We start from the raw sequence: 19,246 nt of genomic DNA, 5'->3' as shown, positions 1-19,246 counted from the left end.
TTGAGAATTTTTATGTGAAGAAAACTGTGACTTATGAATTACAAGGAATATTTTTATAATTTCAGAAATGGTGACTACTTTTCAATAAATAATTATTTGGCAAGTATAAATTGGGAGGGACTGTTTCTTAATGCGACAGTTGATAGTATGGTGTTCATTTTTTATGATATAATTTACTTACTGATAGGACACTTTGTTCTACTAAAGAAATATAAAACCTCAACTTTTCCCTCTTGGTTCCCCTCAGAGCTGTGTAATCTAATTATATATAAAAAATCCGGCCCATGAATAATTTAAAATTAGTGGTCAGCAAGATTATTATGACTGTTTTGTGACTTTAGGAAATCAGTTTGCAACTTTAGAGCATACTGTCTGAAACAGTATTTAGTTAGGATAAAAAACATTTCTGATAATCCAAAATCTTTTTAGTCTTACATTAAGAGCAAAAGAAATGGATATAATTTACTATCTAGAATGTTCTATAATGACAGGGCAGGCTTAAATGTCAAGGACTCTGCCAATATGTTCGCAGAATATTTCTCATCAGTCAACTCATATGAACTACCAGATACTTTACCTTCTTTTAGTTTTGACAGTTCAATTTGTTTGAGTTTGATGAAACTTACAGCAACTGAAGTCTATGTTGTTATTACAACATGGTATGGTATCCTGTCTTATTTTCTGAAAAAATGCTTATGTGTTACAAAACCAATTTTGTTTATTTTTAAGAGATTGCTTGGTACTGGTAGCTGCTCCAGTCTCTGGAAGAAAAGCTTTTTAAAGCCAATTTTTAAATCAGGGGAAAGGAACAACATATCAAACTATTGAGCTGTCTGTAATGTCAGAGCTGCCCAATTTGCTTGATTGTTTGGTTAGTAAGAAGCTGACATGGAGTTTTAGAAACATTTTTAATCCTGAACAATTTGACTTTATGAGAGGAAGGTTGACAGATGCCAATCTAGTTTTGTATGTCAATCATAACAACTTTGAAGAGGGATTCCAGAACTATACTTGACTAGATCTATACTGACTTTTCCAAAGCGTTTGATCGGGTCAACCATAGTCCTCTTACAAAAACTAAGAGCTTTGGCTATTGTGGATCTCCTTCTTCAATGGATTTCGGAATTTCAATTTCATTACAAACAGTACCATCAGGGGTACCTCAAGGCTTCCATTGTGTCCCTGTTTTATTTTGCTTGTCTCTGGTGGATTTAGTACAAAAAATCAAAAATTGTAGTGTTCTTAGTTCTTATGTTTAGAAAAATTCAATCCTGAAATGATGCTGTTCTATTACAGGAAGATCTTAAATCATTTTATGATTAGTTTAGTTTAAACAAAATGTCATTTAACATAAACAAATGTCATAAAATGACATTTTCGAGGCAAAGAAAACCAATTACATCTGTTTATTCCATAAATAACTTACCATTAGCCTCTAAAAATGAAGTATCAGACTTAAGAATCTGGTTAGACCAAATTGTCATTCTCAAGCATAAAAAATAAACATTTTTGTAAAAACCTAGAATAGTAAAAACAACTACTTAGAGATTTGAAAAACATCAACTAACTTAAGATAACATTAAGATGCTTGAAATAAGAATAACACAATAATTATAATCACACAATACAAAGAATATATGAGTTCCTTGAAAGGAGTAAAAAAAGAGGGTCAAAGTAGAAATTATGGGAGACAATTATGAAATTATGAAATGCAACTATGTATATTATGTATATTATGATAATACAAGATCCGAAATGAGATATTTTATAGGCAACTATATATTTTATTTAAATAAGATCAATTTATTTAGTTAGTATATAAAAGAACTACACTCAAATTAAATAAAATCACAAAATTCTTTCTATCAGATCTGGAGAACAATCTAAGTTTTTATATGCAGCATGTTAAATCTATTTTTAACTTATTTATTTTTGGATATAAAAGTGCTAATAGCATAGTTTGTTAATGTTAATTTAATGTTTCCTTAATTAGTAATATTAGGTAATTACATTATTAGATATTATGTTTATTAAATATAAATTGTGAGAAAGTACTTAATATTTTAGTTTTCCAGTATATTATTATTATTGCATTATTTTTTTTTGTTTTATTGTTTGCAAATTTACCATCTACATAGGTAAGTAAGCACATGGTAGTAATTAAATAACTTAATGATGAATATTTTTCAAAAGGAAACTGTACAAAGACTTCTAAACAGTAGTTTAATCACATCCTAATAATAATTTTTCAGAACATTCTCACCAAATATTTTATATTTAAGTTTCAACTTCCACTCTGGAATTTGTTTTAAAAAAATATTATATTTAAATAAATATAAAAAAATCGATATAACCTATTAGATTATGTTTGGCTGACATCCCTTTTCATTATTATTACAGGAAATAAACCAAAACATGTGAGCCAAACTTAGGTCACATTGGTTATAAGAATTAGAAAATGGCTAACATTGCAGCGACATTTTTATACTTCTCTGTTATTTCATTTATTGCATTTCAACAACTAGGCATATATTTATGAATGTGATTTTCCAATTTTTGTAAATCTACAGGTTATCCCAACCAAATAGTAGGGTCTCCCAGGTCGTCAGCCAGCGAAATCCCTACAGCCTAAAAAAGGAAGCAAGTCCTCAACACCTAAGGATTGTAACTTGGAATATTGTAACTTGTAAATATGTACGAGAGCGGCAAATCTCATAACATTGTAAAATAGATGAAAAGATTAAAAATTGATATATTGGGAATTAGTGAAACACGCTGGCAAAACTCTGGATAATGCGATATACTTGGATATAAAGTTTATTATGCTGGAAGCAACACATCACAGAAACGGCACCGCAATAATAGTTGCCCCACATATTAATTCGGCAGTAAAATCTTTCACTCCCCATTCAGATAGAATAATGCTTTTACAAATTCGAGCAACACCGGTGGATATTAACATATTACAGGTATACACACCAACGGCAGATAAAGATGAGGCAACCAGCGAAGAATTCTACGAACAACTGGGAAGCCTGATGAAAATGACAAAAAAACATGAAGTAACAATAGTGATGGGAGATTTCAATACAAAGGGTGGCAGAGGCAAGGTGAATGAGATCGTGGGAAACTTCGGCCTAGGGGAGAGAAACGATAGAGGTGATAGACTTATATGCTTCTGCCAGGAATATAACCTGTTGTTAAGTAATACACTCTTCAAGCTCCCCAAACGTCGACTTTACACATGGAAATCCCCCGCTGACTCACCTGACAACATCATAAGGAATCAGATAGATTATATAGCAGTACCAACAAGTTATAAAAACATGATAAAATCATCAAAAACGTACCCTGGTGCCGATGTTCCTACGAACCGTAATCTGTTAGTATGCAGAATGACCATGAGAGTAAACGGCTCGAGAAAAGATCTAATTTAAACACAATTGATATTAAGAAACTCACTAACCCAGAAACCGAAATAAAAGTACGAGAACAACTAGGTAAGAAAATAAACGACATTAACGAGAACACGTCGGACATAATAGAGAGATGGGATAAATCGAGGGAAGCAATCCAAACAACATGCGCGACTCTATTAAAGCGTGACAGACAGAAGAAGAAATAATGGATGTCTGATGAGATAATGGATATGATGGATGAAAGACGTAAATTCAAGAATAAAAATACAGAAAAATACCAGCAGATCCACGAAATCATAAGAATGAAAATTCGAGAAGCCAAAGAAAAATGGTTCTCCAACGAATGCAGGGAAATAGAACAATACGAACGGAAATACACATTACAATACAATTACAATATGCACAAAAAAATAAAATCAATGACAAACAAGAGGAAATTCAATAAGTCACCCAACAGCATAAAAGATAGCGATGGAAATCTTATCTCGAAGCCATCAACGATCTTAGAAACATGGAAATCATACATAGAAAAATTATTTGCATCTGACAGGACTGATGATCACCTATATGGAGAAGGAGAAACAGGTCCTTCAATCCTTAAATCGGAGATAGAAGATGCCATTGCAGCACTAAAAAACAATAAGTCAACAGGTCCGGACAATGTACCCTGCGAAATATTGAAAATCGTATGTAAATTAGACAAACAGTTCCTTGATAATCTAGTTGTACTTTTTAACAACATATATAATAGCGGTAAAATCCCGGAGAACTGGCTACAGTCAACATTTATTACAATCCCGAACAAACCAAATGCCCAGATCTGTGATGACTACTGGCTTATAAGCTTGATCAATCATGTTACTAAAGCGTTCACTAAGATCATTCATAGAATATATGATAAATGTGAGTCAAATATCGATATATCGCAGTTTGGTTTTCGGAAAGCACTTGGAACTAGAGAAGCAGTTTTCGCTCTCCAGGTGCTTATACAGCGGTGTAGAGACGTTGATAAGGACGTATATTTGTGCTTTGTGGATTTTAGAAAAGCATTTGACAATGTCAATCATGTACAATTGATGGATATTCTGCGAAAGACAGGTATTGACGACAAGGACATTCGAATTGTGGCAAACCTATACTGGGGTCAAACAGCAAGAGCAAAAATTGGCAACGAACTCACTGGAAGGGTGCAGATCAAAAGAGGTGTCCGTCAGGGGTGTATCTTATCCCCACTCCTATTCAATATTTATTCCGAGGAAATATTTAACAAATGTATGGAAAATGCAAATGAGGGCATAAAAATAAACGGCGAGTTAACGAACAATATAAGATATGCCGACGACACGGTGATCCTTGCCAGTACCATAGACGAATTACAACAGGTAATGGAAAGAGTTTATTCAGTTAGTGAGGAATACAGCCTGAGCCTCAACTTCAAGAAGACAAAGTGGATTCTGATAAGCAAAAAGCAACATCCTGCTCGACAATTACGGATAAGTGTAGAATCGACCATGTAGAATCTTATGTGTACCTTGGCACCAACGTAAATGCAAAACGGGAATAGACCACAGAAATTAAGGCGAGAATAGAACGAGCTAGAGCAGCATTTAACGATATGAAAAAGCTCCTCATAAGCAAGGGTTTGTCTCTTCCCCTAAAACTGCGTCTAGTTAAATGCTACATTTTTCCGATCTTACTATATGGTATGGAGGCCTGGATGCTGACAGAGACGCTCACGAGAAAACTAGAAGCATTCAAAATGTGGGTGTACCGACGCATTCTTCGTATATCCTGGACCGAACATGTCACCAACATAGAGGTACTCCAAAGAATCGGAAAGGAGAAAGAAATCGTGAGCACAATCAAACAAAGAAAGCTTGAATATCTAGGCCACATATTGAGACAAGATAAGTACCGTCTACTGCAATTGATTGTCCAGGGGAAGTAGGCAGTAAGCGAGGGCCAGGCAGGAGAAGACACTCGTGGCTCCAAAATCTGCGGAAGTGGTTCGGGCTCACATCGGTCGAACTATTCAGAAGCGCCGCAAACAAGATCAGAATTTCCATGTTGATAGCCAACGTTCGCAACGGACAGGGCAGTTGAAGAAGACATCCAATAACATATACAGTAAATAAATATTTAAACTGTAAATAAGAAATAAAAGTGTTTTCATTCTATACTTATAAGGAAATGGGTTATGATCTAAAAAACTGAATAGACTTGTACCTCAGGTCATCCTCATCTTGATCAATTCATTAAATATGGTTTTCAGAATTAATTAATGACTTTGTCTTTAATACTGTTAAGAAGATTGATGGATTCAAGATAGAAGGGCTTTAACGAAGCCTCACAACAGATATTATTGATACAAAATGACTGAAACTGTAAGAAACATAATAAGACTAGATGCAGGTTCAAGTTCAACACAACAAAATTCAAATGAAACCTTCCAAAGAAACCTCATACTAGTTAAACAAAAAATCGTTTTTGAAAAAATAGTGCCCTGGTTTATTGTTGACATACTAAAATTAGTGCAAGAAAACTATCACTACAAAAGATTTAAAATGTACCACAATAGTAACTATTTGTTTTAAATTTTTAAAACATCTCAGAAGACACTCACAGAAAACATGGAACAGGGAAGAAGAGAATTTTATCAAATGAAGATAACAGCAGTTGAAAATGATCCAAAAAAATTTAGAGTATACTAAACACCATAATACATAATAAGAAGCTGATAAAAAACAAACAACTGTTTCCATACCTAAAACAGACAATTTAGTTATTGATGATCTTAACATCATTTCTAACAAGCTCAATAACTACTTTGCTTCTTCAGTTGGTTCAGAACTTGCTCAGGCCATTCAACCCTCTGGATATGTTCCATCAATAAACAACATATTTTCTTGGAGCTTCACAACAAAGGAGGAAATTGAAGATATAATAAATAAATTGAAGGGCAAAACTGTGTGTGGACTAGACAAGTTTTCAGTTGATACTATTAAAGAGTTCAAGAGTGAGATATCAGTACACATATACAAATTGTTTGCACAGTTGAACCTCATCTTATTAAAAAATTTTAATATGTCAAAGTAATTATATTAGTGTTACTATTATACATTTTTTTCTAGTTTTGCCCCACATAGCCTTCGCTCAGGGTCTGTAATTGTGTATTTAGCATTTCTATATAAGTGACATTTATACTGAACTGAGTTTATTAATCTAATTTATTAACTTTATTTATTATAAAATGTTCTAACACTTAGTTTAATAAAGTCTTTATTTAATAAATATAAAGTCTTACAATAATTTATTTACACTGATGCTATTTACATGATTCTAATTGATATACTGCATTCCCGCGTTACAATTATTCAAACTCGATACAACTATTCCGACTAACTAACTGTTTTCAATAAAAAGATCCTCTATATTATATTAAATAACCGTTATTCCAGAGTTCCATCAGAATACGGCCGGCGACCCTCGAACTCTCTCAAACAGGATGGAACGCCAAACAGGTTTTTAGCGGATCAAAGAACCTACTAGAAAATTCTTGTTAGAATAATAACATGTTTACAGGTTAAATATGAGTCATATTTATTGTAACAATACTTTCATGGAATAGATAAATATATATATATATATATATATATATATATATATATATATATATATATATATATATATATATATATATATATATATATATATATATATGTTTGTTTTGAGGTTTCCGCGGGAGCTATATGTGCTGTCACTATTTTTCCGGGTTTGACTCTGCGTTGTAAAATGCTGGTTTTCTTGAAAACCATTGTTTTGGCGACGTTTCGGCAAGGTCTCACTTGCCATTCTCAAGCCTGGTGGATCTACTTCTCGTCGTTACTCGATTAGTACTGGTCGACTGGGCATTTCGGCGCTCGTTTAAATACTCTCTCGGCGGCGCGCGGGCTCTTGTGATTGGTCCTGCCTGTGTCCTGCCTGATATATATATATATATATATATATATATATATATATATATATATATATATATATATATATATATATATATATATATATATATATATATATATATATATATATATATATATATAACTAGCCTAACTATTGTGAAATATGACACTGTTAAAAACTACAATATTTAACAACCAATTCATATATCTCTCAGCATGCTGATTTAAGAAAATATTATGTAATTAAAATGTATAAAACTATCATGTATCATACATGTAACTGAATATACAATTGAAACCATTATTTTTAAGATCCTAATATAATGGATAGTTTGAAATAAGTCATGAATTCTTGGTTAAATTAATTGGGAGCTTATTAAATTGTGTTGTATAAACAAAATATTAATTATTGGTTTGCCAAAATAGTTACATTTAGTATCTTTGTAAAAATAATAAAATTTCACCATAATGTAAATATTTATTTTCATATAACTGAAATTCAATAAAGTACATTTGATTCTAGAGAATATTTCTGTTATCATGTAGCTTTATTAATAAATATCTATTACAAAATATTAACTAATAAGAATTACTTAAATTTATTTCAATTATTTTTAAATATTGTGTCAATTTGCTTGTTTTGTGGAAATGTGTTCTTAATTCCTGTTTTTTTAGATTTAGATATCACATAATACTCATTACATTTTATGCAAATTAGAATCTTTGTTTAGATTACCACTATTGTTTTGTATTTCTACACTTTGTTAATTAAAGTAGAGAATAACTCCTAATAAGCGAACTATATTGTATAATATCAACATGAAAACGAATTGTAAATATTTTGTAAATTATGGAACTAGTACTGATATAGAAGACCAATAAAGAAATACTAGAGAGATAGGAGAGAAAAATACTTATAACTATTTGTTAAAAAAATACAGTGTGAGAGGAAAAGAATAAATATATGTATATATAGAACTGGCAGAAATAATCACCTTCTTAAAGATTGCATCTGAAACGGTTGTGATCACAGATTGGAAAAATAGTGTTACAGATATGTTTGATTGCTAAAATAAGAGAAAAGAAAGAAGTGCATACTTAGGAAAATATGCCAAAATGGTACAGAGGAAAACAAATAAATGGAAGTAGTAAGCAAACTACAATTTAAAAACAACATTTTCAGATAAATGATGTATATAATAGTCTCCCGTTTTATACCGCTGTCGCGGCTTTGGGAGTATAGCAGGGTAGTCTGCTATATCTAGGGCCTACGGTATACAAGGAAGGTAATGTCAAGGTAATGAAGATGGCCAGTGCTACGCTTCAACCGTCTATTATTACCCCTGGTTTTACCCAAGGTACTCATTTTTATTCAGGCTGAGTCGACCTGGGGCCTATAGACATTTTTAAAATGTCTAGATGTTCTTGCCGGCGGTGGGATTCGAACCCCGGACCACCGGCTTGCGAGTCAAGCATCCTACCGCTTGCGCTACGCAGGCCCTGCTGCGTAGCGCAAGCGTATATAAATGATGTACTTTATATTAAATAATACTAGGCGAAAATCTTCCCCTGAATAAATCATTTAGCAACCTCTAGAAGTAGATAAGCAAAGAATTCAGACTTCAGATCAACACCGGAAAAACAAAAATAATGATTATAGACAGAGCACATAATAATCTATCGCACATACACCAAGTGGCGAATTTCGAAGTAGTAGACAGATCTGTATATTTGGGCTCCCTGATAACCAACAATGGCGATAGCTCCTCAGAAATCAAGCATAGACTATTAAGGGCCCGAACCGCAAGAGTAATTAAAATGAGGAAAGACTGAACAATAACAAAGAATACTAAGATCAGATTGGTCAGTGCCCTTATTTTTCCCATTGCCACATATGCAGCTGAAACATGGACTCTTAAAAAAATCGACAGAAGGTTAAAGCCTTCCAAATGTGGATCTACCGACGAATTCTATGTGTTTCCTGGATAGAACACTGAACCAATCTGTCAATTTAATATAATTTAATATAAAAGATAGGCTATTGAAAAAAGTAAACCGATTATACCTAAATAGCATTGGTCACATAGCCAGGTGAACAGTATTATAGAACTATTGGTAATAGAAGGAAAGGTAGAAAGCTGAAGACCTCCTACAGGATGGGCAGACCAAATGAAGACTGGTGGGAAAATTCCTACATGAGGCTGTTCATCTGGCACAGGATCACAGCCAATAGAGACAGAAAGCTCACAATATTTATTGTGACACTATGCCCTGACAAGGGCTCAAGTAATGAGGAGGAGGAAGTATATATCTAACTATTATACTGAATTGCAAAAGGTTTCTGCATTATAATAAATGTCTAGATTACAATATTGCTAAAAAGTATTCCATATTTGAAGAACAAATAAAACTAAAATGTATTATAAAAACTGCTACAGAATCCCGAATATTTTCTTAATATATTATTGTTGTGATGCAAAGTTATCAATTTATAACTAAATAGATCCTTTAAAATATAATTATAACACCAGAATAAGTGTAAGAAAAAAAACCTGCCAAACTAATAAAAATATTTTACAATCTTTTGTATATAAAAATCACATAATTAAATAAAATAAAAAGTTTTACATCATATACCATAATCTATTTATATACTATCTTATCAGCATTTGTTTAAAAAATAAAGTGTCTTTGGTCCAAAAACTATCCAAAAGGTTGTGAGAATTAGTAGCAGTAGTAGTCTCATATTTTTGTTAAGATTTACATTATTGCTAGAACAATACAATTGATCATATTTGATACATAGATACATGGAATTATTATTTCCTTCATTATATTGTGGGTCTTGCTTGTTTCCAAATGCTGGTGATATTACTAGCATGGCAATGTAGAAGGGATCTATCATTGTGATGATCTTCCTCAACATATTTTTAGCTGTGCTGTGCTCCCAGGATCTGTGATAATGTCTGCTGCATTTGCTGATGAAATTTCAAAAATAAACAATTCATAACATCGCTTATAAATCCTGAACATTGTAGGGTAAAAAACACTTGCCTCAAAGTTCAGCATGCCATAGCATAGAGGATAGGGTGCAAGGCATTTTACAATGTAGGCATCCTAAACTTCATGACCTGACGCCCGTATATATATTAAGTAGTGCTGTTTATTTTCATGAAAAGTATTTAAAAAAATAGTGTAATATAGTATAATAAAAGAATTTATAATTATTCCATTAATTATATAATAGGATTGCAATTTGCATTTTATAATAGACATGATCAAGATGCTTTGTCACTAAAAGGGTTACTTTATTAATAATATAAATATGTAAGTCTAACATGAATGTTGTAAATTTTGTTTGAAGCAGATTGATATACAATCTAATTAACATAGCGAAAATAGATATCTTGTTACCTGTTATCTCACTTTATTAAATATTTATCACAAAATTACAGAGGAAGTGTAAGTTATTAACAATCATAAGTAATGTTCTATTTTGATAATACTAATATAACGTCATATATTTATTTATACTGTGTGTATTTAATAGTATACAAGTTTCATTTATATCCCCGATGGTTATACTAATTTTTAGTTGCTTTGCAAAGTTGTTTCCTTAAAATTTATAAATTTCAGTCCCATCATATACAGCTGTTAGATTTGTGAACTTCATTTTTAAAGAATTCTTGGGAGCTGAAAACTAACCATATTGTCGCATTTCTAAATTGAAGTACTCGTGGGTTTCTTTTTCTAATGTATTATAGCCATGATAAATAAATCATATTTATACCTGTCATCTACATGTGTTTATCCCAAATTAAGGATTCTAAGGAAATTTTCAACTTGATCACAGCTATTATACATGGAGCAGTTTGTTTTAACAGTAGTTCTTGTCAATTGTCAATCTTTGCTAATTTGTCATGACAATCTTCCTCACATTCTTGCCTACAACATAATCTTTCCAATTCACTCTTGCTCTGCCCTTATTTCCCTTGATCTCAGGCATTGATAATATGGTTCATATAGGAGTGTAGTTTTGATTCACTTTTTATAGCTGCTGTCCATCTGAACCTACATATTTTGTGGATACACTATGCTTATATCAACCTGTAAAATCCCATGCTAGTTAAATCAATGCAAACACCCAAGTGGGGTCCCCATATATATTTAATTTTTATGTGTAATTTTCAAGTTCTGATAAGATAAGAAAAGTTCTTTTTACGAGGATAGATTGATATTAAACTAGCCTTTGTTAGATGGCGCTACTTGATAACGAATTGGTTTCGGTGTTGATATTTGCCATTCATGACATGACGTCTGCCAAAATTTTAAGTTTTAAAAACAATTAGTTTCGTTTTACAGCCGTCAAAAGCAAGCAAATGTTGTGTTTTTGAAGAAATGGAAAAAGTCGAGTATTGTTGGGTGATTAAGTTCCTCCACAAAAAGAGTAAAACGAATGTGCAAATCAAAGCCGACCTGGACGAAGTTTATGGTGAAGCTGCACCTTCGTTATCATCATCATCCAGCCTCAAGAGTCCACTGCTGAACATAGGCCTCTTCCTCATGTTTCCAACCCCGTCTATCTTGCGCCGCTCTCATCCAGTTTTTATCGAGTCTTCTTAAATCGTCAGTCCATCTTGTAGGTGGTCGACCGACGCTTCTCTTGTCTTCCCTTGGCCTCCATTCCAATAACCTCTTTGTCCATCGCCCATCTGTCATTCTGGCTATGTGTCCTGCCCATCTCCATTTTAGTCTGGCTATCTTCTCGATGATGTCAGTCACTCCGGTTCTTCTCCTGATGTCTTCGTTGGTTATTCTGTCTCGCAGAGTTATTCCTAACATGGACCGCTCCATTCTTCTCTGCGTGACTCTCAGTTTGGTAGCTGCTGCTTTTGTTAAGGTAAGTGTTTCTGCTCCGTACGTCAAGACTGGTTGGTTGGGTACCAAATTGGTCATGATTTTTGTTTTCGAGATATTTATATTTAAACCTACACTTTCTGTAGCCACAACGAGTTCCTGTACCATCTCTCTTGCCATACCTAGATCTTCAGCTATTATAAGTATATCATCGGCGAAACGTAAGTTGTTTAGATATTCTCCATCTATTTTTATTCCCTTTGTCATCCAATCCAAATTCTTAAAAGCATGTTCTAGCACCGTATTAAAAAGTTTAGGTGACATTGGGTCTCCTTGTCTAACCCCCCGTTCTATTTTTATGCGATTACTGTTAGTATGTAATCTGACAGTGGTTGTTGCCTGCAGGTATATTTTGTATAATAATTTAGTATATCTATAATCTAGCCTGCATTCTTTAAGCGCCTGTAATATTTTGCTTAGCTCAACTGTGTCAAAGGCTTTGTGAAAATCGATAAATATTAGAACTAGAGGTTTATTGTATTCCACTGCTTTCTCTATTAGGGTTTTTATACTTTGTAGATGGTCATTTGTTCCGTAACTTTTTCGGAATCCTGCCTGTTCCCTTGGTTGATAAGTCTCTAATTTTCTTTCCATTCTCTTAACTAGTATTCGCGTAAACAACTTATATATATGGCTGAGGAGGCTAATCGGTCTGTAATTCTCTAAATTTGCTTTGTCTCCTGCTTTGTGTAATAGAATCATAGTAGCGTTGTTCCAGTCTGTTGGAATATTGGCGCTGTGAAGGCAGATATTGAAAAGTTGTTTAATTTTTTCAAGTAATACATCCCCTCCAATTTTTAGTGCTTCTGATACTATTCCATCTTCACCCGGGGTTCGATTATTTTTCATTTTCTTCAGGGCTTCTTTGATTTCTGATTTTGTTATATCGGGCATTAAATCTGACCCTTGGTTTAATACCCCAGTTTTTAGTGTAATAATTGGAGGTTCCGTATTATCTTTTTTTCTTGATCTATATAACTCTGTGTAGAACTCTTCGACTATTCTTAATATTTCATCTCTGTTCGTTGTTTCTTCTCCAGTGCTGTTTCTCAGTTTGTTAATTTCTATTTTCCCCTTTTGTACGCTCCTCTTCAAAACTTTCATGTTCTTATTTTTCTCTATTGCCTGTTTTGTTTTTTTCTACATTGTAGTTTCACCTTCGTTAGCAACAGTAAAATTTTGGAAAACTGAATTTGTTCGTGGTCGTACGAGTGTTTTTGATGATAATGAAGTCACCACGCCGGAAATGATCAACAAAGTCCATGACATGATTATGGCAGATCGTCGAATTAAGCTCCGCGATTTAATAGAGGTCCTAAACATTTCCTACGAACGCGTACACAACATCATTCACCATCATTTGGACATGAAAAAGCTATCCGCGCGATGGGTGCTGCGTTTGCTGATAATCGATCAAATGCAAAAACGTGTGACCACTTCGGAGACGCTTTTGGCGATGATACGGTGCGATCCGAAGGATGTTTTTCGCCGATTTATTACCGTTGATGGAACCTGTTTGCATTATTACATGATTATTACACATCAGAAACCAAAGAACAGTCGAAACAGTGGCGCAAACGCGGAGAAAGGCCGCCGAAGAAGGCAAAAAGTGCACATTCGGCCGGCAAAGTGATGGCGACTGTTTTCTGGGATGCGAAGGGCATCATCCACATCGACTACTTGGAAAAAGAAAAAAAACAATCAATGGTGAGTACCTCGCAGCATTATTGGATCGATTCGATCGATGGATAGATTCATTTCAATGAAATACATATAAGTAAAGTTTAAACAAAAACAATATCCCCACTGTTTTATAAGAAAAATAGTAATAATCTTATTTGTTACCCTCAGTGTCTAAAAATATTCATTCAGATAAATAATGCCTGTACAAAACTGACTCTTTTTTTCTATGTATTTCACAAACAAATTGTTTATACGAAAAACAAATAACGTTTACTTTGTTGTTTGACATTACTGGGTTACTCAAAACACCTGCCACATTTTCGTCTTGAATTGACTTCCAATGTTCGTCTATGCTGATATGTAAGATTTGCAGGATGCCACAGTCTAAGAGCTGACACTACATGTGATTTCTAGTTTTTATATTTAGATATCAGTTCCATACTATTGACAGTAATGGAGTATACTAACTGTGATAACTCCAACCAACAGTTTCCTTCCAGTATGGATTTTTCAACACATACGATACATATGTGTTTAGAGCACAAATATCCAAAATGTACATAAATATCCTATAGGGCAAACGAACTTTCTCCAACAACAAGAATATTTTCTGATAATTTTATCAACACTTTCTACACAACCTTTAGTTTTATTGTAGTCTAGCAACATATATTACTTCTTGTTCTTCTCTGGACAAATTAGATCATTACTATGTTGACTAGAAAGAATATGTACCATTCTGTTTTTCTTAGGCTTGTAAGAAACTATCGCCATATCTCTGGTGAATACAAACATTGAAGTTTCTGCTGGTCGGCAGATTCAACTGTGGTGGAGTGTCTGGTTTATTCCTCCTAGAAGTTCCGAGGATATTCAAATTTTTATTTAATAAATATTGTGCCAGGGGTACACTTGTAAAAAAGTTATCTGTTGTGATCCCTCGCTAACTTCTACACTCATGGATAAAAATATCGAATATTTTGGAATTTTTTTATTTTTGAAAATAAATTCTGGTCAATCAAGTCGTTTATTTTTAAGAAGAGTTTATTTTAATAATGTTTAATGAACAATTTTAAGTTTTTATGTGAAGAAAATTGCGAAAAAAATAATGCCTATTGTGAGGTAGGTTAATAAATAAGGTTATTTTACTTTACACTTAAATGCTAATTTAAATTGCTTAAACAAGTCTTTGAACGAAAGTATCTTTTTAACTGAAACAAGTGCATATTCAGTAACGAGTATTCCCCCGTCTAGATTTAATTACTGCTGGCATCCTTCTCGGCATGCTTGTAAGTAAATTTTGGACATATCCTTGGGAATTGCATTCTATTCATCCTGTGAAGCTAGTCGAAGGTGCTCTATAGTATTTGGAACGGAATTTCTTTGTCATATGCTTCGTTTTAGCTGATTCCACGTCTACTCTATTTGATTTAAATCCGGGCTAAATGGTGGCCAAACCAATCTCCGAATTTGGATCTCATCAAGATAATTACTCACTATGGCAGCGGCATGTCGTCGAGCATTATCGTGCATTAACATGAATCTGCCATATCCAATGTAACCAACATATGGCAAAACATGATCTTGCAGGATGTTTTGAACATAAGGGTCACCAGTCATCCGTCCAATCACTTCCACAAGTGCGGTGCGTCCCTCCCAACTAATACCTCCCCAAAGAATTATGCCACCACCTCCAAAACTAACGGTCTGGGCGAGGTTGCAGGTGGCAAATCGTTCTCCAACTTTTCTGTAGACGTGGTTTCGACCATCTAGCTTGCATAGTAGGGTTCTGGTCTCATCAATGAAAAGATCATCTTTTGCAGTTGTCGATATTCTACTGAATATGTGTTCTTGCAAATTCTAACCGACTAGCTTTTATGGAGAAGACGTGGAACTTTCTCAGGGAGTCTAGGCTTTAAGTTTGCTTCTTTTAATCTTCGTCTAACTGTGAACTCACATGTGAATTTGTCAAACATTTAGTAGCTTATTTCTGAGGTACATCAATGTCAATCGGTTTGGTGTAGAATTAAGAACCAAAAAACCGCCATCAATTGCGGTTGTGCACCTTGAGCGTCCTTGACCAGGCCTTCATATAATATTTCTTGTCTCGTACCTTTTTAAAGTATCCGAAACTGTAGATCGAGTTTTCCTGAGACATCCTGCGATATCTTTTTGTTTACATCCTTCCTCGTACAAAATTACAATGTGATGTTTGGGCTTCCTCGTTGTGTCGAATTGGTGGCTTACTTGTTTTAAACAGTTAAATCAAATTAATATTTAATTAAACTTAGTAAATTAAACTTTTTTTTGGGAGGTGGAATCTTCTAAAAGACCGTCTGGGATCGGGTGTCAGCCCTTTACCCAGGTGTATCGGATTCAATATCTCACGCTTCACCGCGTGACGACACTGCCTACCAACTAAACCACCCCCTCTTTCTCCGACCGACGGGCCCGAAACCGCTCTTAGCGAGCATATCTGGCCCGTATCTGACGCGCCGATGCCGACACCCATACCACCTCACTACATCCGGGACCAGGGACCTCGTCCAGGCCGCCTTTTCGACTTCGGCTGCCCATTCCCTCTGCCACATCTCCAAGCTTCTGGCTCTTTCTTGTGGTCCTGAACCAACTGCCCCGTTGCCCCTCTGATACATTCGAGCTCTCTCCCTGGCCAGGATGTGCACGGGTACAGAACCAGCCACTACCTGTAAGGCAATGGTAGATACAGTCTGTACGCGCTGCACACCCTGATCAGAGGTTTCCTTCAGCCCTAAAAGGCATGTCATTATATTTCTTCATCTGGAGGACCTCGTGCCACACGGGGGCCTTGTCTAAGATGATCGATAATATTGATTGTAACATAACTGATCTCTTCTGAGATCCGGGCCCTCTTATGTTTGGCATTAATTTGTTCAATGCTGAGGTCCTCCCTTCCGCGTTTCGACATGCTTCTTGTATGTGCTGCCCAAAGGTAAGTCGGTCGTCGAAAGTAATACCGAGATACTTGACTGTCCTTTGGGGTCTTATTTCGGAGCCTTGATATTTGAAAACTAAGTCATCCCTTTTCCTTGGTCCTCTCAGAATTATTATCTCTGTCTTGTCTACTGCTAATTTTAAGTCGTTCTTCTCGATCCACGCCGCGGTCGTGTTTATTGCTTTATTTACCTTTTCTGTTATGCCCCAATTCATATCATCCTCAACCAATAGGGCTAGATCGTCTGCGTATGCTATCGCTTTGACTCCTTGTCTCTGCTTGTGAATTTCTAGTACTCCATTGTATAACATGTTCCAGAGTAACGGTCCCAGGAGTGACCCCTGGGGTACTCCCGCGGTCATTTGTTTCTTTTTCTTCTTGGATATGCATACGGATCGTTCAGAAAGGTAGTCCTTTATTGTATTGGACATATATTCCGGAGCCCCGCATTCGACTACTAGGCCTACTATGAGGCCCCAGTTTGCTGAATTAAAAGCATTTTTTATGTCCAACAGAACAAGAACTACCCATCTTTTCTTGCTTGATTTGGCCGCGTTCCTTATCCTGGTCGCGGCGTCGATTGTCGATCTGCCTTCCCTAAATCCGTACTATTGGTTGGATAAGACTCTCTCATCTTCCAACATACCTTCCAGCCTCTTCTTGATAAGTCTTTCGTAGAACTTACCAAGGCAATCCAGAAGGCATATTGGCCGATAAGAGGTCGGTGAATCAGGGGGTTTCCCGGGCTTTAAGAGTAGAACCAAGTTCGCCTCCTTCAAGTCCCTGGGAAACTCTTGTTTCTGCAGTAGATCATTAAATATTCTTCTGATCAAACCTGGTTTCTCAGTTGCTATTATCTTTGTTGCCTCTGGTGGCAGCCCGCCAGGGCCGGGATCTTTCCCTGTCTTCGTATCCTGACCAGCGGTTTTCACCTCCTCTTCTGTAAACTCCTTTATCATGATTGGGAAAACCTTGGTGAAATCTTGCATGTTCTTGGTGGAAAAGAGGAGTTCAGCTGATCTCATCCGCTGGTCTTCGTCGAGTCTATTTGGGGCCATTAGCTTTAAGGTCTTCATTGTGATTTTGTATGCATCACCCCATATATCCTCGTCGATTGCTTTTATCAGGGTCTGCCACTTTTCTTTTTTCTCTTTTTTTATTGTATTATTTAATATTTTCTTCCAAATCCTTGTATGTTTCTTTAAGCTCGAGGTTGCCCTGGCTTCTCGTATAATTCCTTCGAGCTCTGAGGCGTCTCTCCCGTAGATCCTCTATCTCATCTGTCCACCAATAGGGGGATTTTTTTCCATTTTTCTTCTTCTCGGTAGCCAATTTTGCCGCATTTTGTAGAGCTGTTCGAAGTTGGCCGAGGTCAGAAATCTCATCTTCACTTATTTTTCTGACCTCCGATAGGTACTCGTTTTTGTTGAAATATGATTTTGCCGTACCTATTGACCGCTTTATCCCCCCTTTAACCTTTACCTCAAAAATTAAAGTAAATTAAACTAAAATTAACCGAATGACTATGGTTTTTTCTTTACGTGGAGGTTTTTTATGATAAAATGCATGAATGACACTAAATGCTGAATAAACGTCAAAATATTTCAAACAAATTGAGTACATAAGTCTACTATATGAGTGACATCAGTAATCTAAAATTATTTTGAAATAATATTATACAAAAATATTGGAAAATTCCAAAATATTTGATATTTTTGTCCATGAGTTTATTATATCGTTCCACCAAATCTTTTACTACATGATAACTTTGATTCTGTTCTGGTACACCACCTGGAGTCTTTCCAGTTTAAACTTGAATGTTACACAGATATGAAGTTTTACTTCATTACCCAGTAATAAACCAGGAAACAAGGAGCGACCACCCAGAAGGAACAATTGAAAATACTTTGAGCGATAGTTAATGCACCCTGGTATATTTCAATTTAAACTCTACACACTGCTCTCAAAAATGTTATATGTAAGGGAAGTAAACCTAAACAACAACAATGCCAACAGGGGATTATTAAAGTTGCCATTTTTTGAAATAAGAATAGAAATTCATTCAAACTGCATATAATAAAATAACCAAATAATAGAATACATATTCATTCATAAATTTTATGTTCCACCCAACCAATGTTTTTATGTTCAATTACATAGTTGTGATAGGTTTTCATATAAAATATTGTTGGAATGTTATGTTGTTTATGCTAGCTTTTTATTATTGGGTATTTTTATTGTTTATTATTTTTTTATTTAATCTGATATGATATAATTTTGTTAAAATATGTTTTCCTTTG

The 19,246-nt window shown here is 34.7% G+C and overlaps 1 protein-coding gene across 4 annotated transcripts in view; it reads left to right on the top strand.

The window, feature by feature from the left end:
* Nucleotides 1-19,246, top strand: part of wdb (serine/threonine-protein phosphatase regulatory subunit widerborst) — a 105,286-nt gene that overhangs the window by 7,442 nt on the left and 78,598 nt on the right. The window contains exon 1 of one of the 4 annotated variants that reach the window (XM_072523653.1): nucleotides 2,037-2,138. The exons of the other annotated variants lie outside the window; for them this stretch is intronic. The gene's annotated coding sequence lies outside the window, so the exon portion shown is untranslated. Of the gene's footprint in view, nucleotides 1-2,036; nucleotides 2,139-19,246 lie in introns of those variants that run through there. 4 annotated transcript variants of the gene reach the window in all.

Source organism: Diabrotica undecimpunctata, chromosome 2 (genome assembly GCF_040954645.1).
Source record: "Diabrotica undecimpunctata isolate CICGRU chromosome 2, icDiaUnde3, whole genome shotgun sequence".
NCBI classification, from domain to species: domain Eukaryota; kingdom Metazoa; phylum Arthropoda; class Insecta; order Coleoptera; family Chrysomelidae; genus Diabrotica; species Diabrotica undecimpunctata.
This window is presented reverse-complemented; position numbering and strand designations above follow the sequence as displayed.